Genomic DNA, 3,836 nt, shown 5'->3' with positions numbered 1-3,836 from the left:
CGTCACGCGGTCCGGCACGTCCCTCTCCTTCTCCCTGCTGCGCTCCAAGGAGATTGACAATGAAATCAACTAATCAAAGGCAGCTCCTTCCCTCCCCTGCGCAGCTACCCCCTCCGCCTACAGTTGCTGTGTCATCCGAAGAGTGACATCTGGGGCGGTTACCAATTGGCTGCGGAGGCGTCGGCCTCCCGCCAATGGCCTCGCGAGTCGGACGACCGACACCTCCCCTGTCCAATAGTTCTTCCAGGGCCGTCGTGTTCGTGAAGGGAGGGGCGGAGCCAGGGTAAATGTCGGTGGGGACGGTAGGGAATGTGGCGTTGTTGCCGTTCCGCGGCGCGGGCGCCTGGCGCCGCTGAGCCACCATAGCCGCGGCAGTACTCGTTATCGCGTGTGCCCGTCACAGTGCCCTGCCCTTGGGGCCAACAAATGAAGTAGGCACATTGATGTAACCTCTCCTCCCGCCTCGGCTGAAGTGGTCCCCAGCGCCGTCGCGCAGAGACCGCCAAGGAGAGCAGCTCGGTGGGCGGGTCTTCGCGTTGTAATAGTGTAACGGGCACGTCCCTTCTCCAATTATGTCCGGAGGGTGCAACCCGCTACCAATCCGTTGCGCGGAAGGGCGGGGCAAGCAGGGGCGGGAGCGTGCGTGCCCCATTTAAGGGGCAGATCTCGGAGCCAACTGGCAGAAGGGAAGAAGGGGTGGGAGCCAAGTGAGGGTTTCGAAGGGGGCAATGTTAAGCGATGACAGCCAGCAAGTGCAGCCAATCAATGAGGGCAAAGTGATGCGATAGACCAATTAGAGGCGCTCAGAGGCGGGTCTTCGTCTGTGATTGACGTGGGCCGTGGCTAATGGGCGGAGAGATCCCTAAGGCTCTTCCTAATGGGCAGCGTCTAGGGGCGGAAAGAGGAGAGGAGGGAAAAGACGAGCAGTCGGAACGGCCAATCAGCGTGCGGGCCGACGGGGCGCCGTCCAATGGGTGGCGCGAGGGGCGGTGCGGAGGCGTGTCTCGGTGTGTTTGGGTTCGTGCTCCTCGGGGGAGGGAGACGGCGGCGAGGAAAGTTTGGGTTTGTTTTTTTTTTTTTTTTCTTTTTTTTTTTTTTGTGTGTGTGTTTTTTTTTGGAGGGTGGGAGGGCGTTTTTAGCAGCTTCTTCGCGTTTGTTTCTTGGGTTCGTGTTTCCCGAGCGGGCGGAGCCGCCCCCGGCACTGAGAAGAAGGGGGCTCAGCGCACCGCGGCGGCGCCTCAACGGTGAGTGTGGGACAGCTTCCCCCCCCATTCCCTCTCCCCGGGCGGCGGGGGGGAGGCGGGCGGGCTGGGGCCGCCCTCGGGGCCCTTCCCGCCCTGAGGACCCTCGCGCCGCCTCTGAGGGGGCCTTTGGCGCCGAACGCGCGCGCCCCCCCTCCCTTTCCCGAGCTGCGGTGCCTCGGGGCGGGAGGGGCCCCGAGCGGCTGCTCAAGGGCGCTGCCCCAACGGCGCCGGGGCTGCTGCTGCTCCCCCCTCCTCCACCCCGGCGAGCGCCTGTCCCGGGGCAGAGCCGGGCTCGCGCCACCCACCTCACGTGCGGCCGTCGCCCGCCGAAGGTGCCCCCGCCGCCCCCTCCGGTTTCCCCGACAGGGCCCCGGCGGGACGCGCAGGCGGCCCCGAGGCCGCTGCCCGGCGCCTTGGTGCGCAGCGCCGTGCACTCGGCTGGCTGCCGAGCCCCGGAAAGAGCCGCCCGCCGGCTCGCTGGCCCGGGCCGGGCAAAATGTGCAATGGCGGAAAGACCCCGAGGATACTTTCTGTGGCTGGGGAGAAAAGTGCTTGTGTGTGGTGTGGGTACAGTCCTGAGGTTACGTTGGTACCACTACAAACCGCACTGGATATGTTGAGCATGATGCTTGTTAAAATGTGTGTATGCGGGTGGGAGGAGTGGCCGTGTTTAGAGGTGTGTCCCAGGCGGAAAAATAACCCCCAAAACAACAACAAGTTTGCAGAACTGTTTGTAGCAAAATGAGCGAATGATTGTTTCTGGAGACATTTGACCGGCTGGTATCTTGAAAGCTCCAATCTGCTTTATGAAAATGCATGTGGGAGTATCTAGTACAGGATAGAGCTGAGGCTTGTTGAATAAAACCAAGATTCAACAGAGTGTTTTCCTAGCTAAAGTAGGCACACTTACTACTGTAAATGGTACTTCATTTTACCATGTTGAACATTTCATTAATCTTAGGAATATTTGTTAATATATCTCTTCAGAAAGTTAGCCTTTAGATGTTTTTGTGTGTGTTGTTTTTTTGTTTGTTTGTTTGTTTTTTACAGTCTGTAATTATCCATTTTCAATTGTGACTTGTTAGGCTTAATTGTCACATTTTCATCCTCTACAAAAACTGTTAATCTTCCTGAGAAATAGTAGGTAGATCTTTGGGATTTGTATAGCTCTGTATTTGAAAGGTGTATTTTCCTTAGTATTTTCCAGTACTGTTGCTATCCAGATGAATTGAATTTCAGTTTCTGCTACAAGTGTTCTAGAGGTAATACCTTAGATTTGCAGAGTTGTTAAACATGCACAAATTCAAGCAGCTTTGTAGTTAGTCTGTCTACACTGAAGTTGCTGGACAATTCCCTCCTCTCCTATGGTGTCTCTCTCTAATGGTACAGATTCCATGGCACATGTGCACTGTTGAGAAGCAAGGCGAATACTCTCATGTGCTGCATTACCTGAGGTCAAGTTTTTCTATATGATCCATGGTTAGTGCAGGGACTGCCATGTAGATGTGCGTCAGGGAGTGGTTTGTGAAGGTGACTAGTCAATTCTGTAGTGAAGAAATCACCCTGCAAAAAGTTGAGGCTGGGGAAGGGGGGATGAAGCACAGAGCAGTGTGTATTAGCTTTTCTGTCATGAAGTTCTGGGTGAAATAAGGTACAGGCAGATCTTTCTCTGTAGAAACTAGGTGAGGTTATCATTATACTTTCTACTTTCATCTTGGTAAGCTATATGGCATGTAAATGTTTCATGAATATACTGTTTTATGTAAAACTATACCTATGTATAGAATTAGCTTAGAAGTTTCAGTGCTAATTGGTAAAATTCTAATATACATAATTCTCTTGTGAATTTGGTTTCTCTTTTCTCATAGTGTTGTTACTGGGATGTCTAGTAAAGGGAATTGCTTCAATCCTGTAATGTGTCAGTACTGGAAAAAGAATTAGTTATAAAACAGTCAGTGTCTCTTGATTAGGCAGCCTTATGAGGTGGTGTGTTACTGCACTTTCAATATAACTGCAAATTTAGTTAGAAATCTAAGCTTTCATTTAAATAATCTCAAATGTTTGGAGATAAAAATCTTGAAACTGTGAATCAAGAAAAGCCTCATCTGCCAGAGTTTATGTGACTGAATAGTCAAATAAAACATTTAGGTAGTACGTGTGTCATGGATCTGCTTGGTGATGAGTGTTTGATCATTAAAACTTGATGTTGGAGGATGACTTGAAGAGGAGAGAGCTTCAGGAGAGAATTCTGTGTGGTTCTGAGGTAGTATATTTTAGCCGAGATCTGCCCTCTGTTTTAGGAAGTAAGAGATAGGAAAAAAAAATTGTTTTACAGAAGTAATGGATAACATACATCCTATATAGAGATAGTTGCATCTGGAGCAATGGGATGAATAGCTGGATGGAAGCTGTAGAATGATGGAAAAGATTAGAGGACTGGTAAGTAATTTGAAAATGCGTTCAAATGGGGTTTGTTCTTTTGGGGTTTTGAGTGAGGTTTTTCGTCGGGGTTTTTCCTCCAGTAGAGCTGGTGTATTTCTGCTTGCAGAAGAGATAGAATTTGCAATTAAGCAGTGTCAACTGGAGATCATA

The 3,836-nt window shown here is 51.0% G+C and overlaps 1 protein-coding gene across 10 annotated transcripts in view; it reads left to right on the top strand.

The window, feature by feature from the left end:
* Window positions 1-1,088: 1,088 nt before the first annotated feature.
* Window positions 1,089-3,836, top strand: part of TNRC6B (trinucleotide repeat containing adaptor 6B) — a 145,712-nt gene continuing 142,964 nt past the window's right edge. For all 10 annotated transcript variants that reach the window (XM_071801634.1, XM_071801625.1, XM_071801630.1 and 7 more), the window contains exon 1: window positions 1,089-1,244. The gene's annotated coding sequence lies outside the window, so the exon portion shown is untranslated. The remainder of the gene's footprint in view (window positions 1,245-3,836) is intronic.

This window comes from Patagioenas fasciata, chromosome 1, assembly GCF_037038585.1.
Source record: "Patagioenas fasciata isolate bPatFas1 chromosome 1, bPatFas1.hap1, whole genome shotgun sequence".
NCBI lineage: Eukaryota > Metazoa > Chordata > Aves > Columbiformes > Columbidae > Patagioenas > Patagioenas fasciata.
Note: the sequence above shows the minus strand (reverse complement) of the source record. Positions and strands in the feature narration are given on the sequence as shown.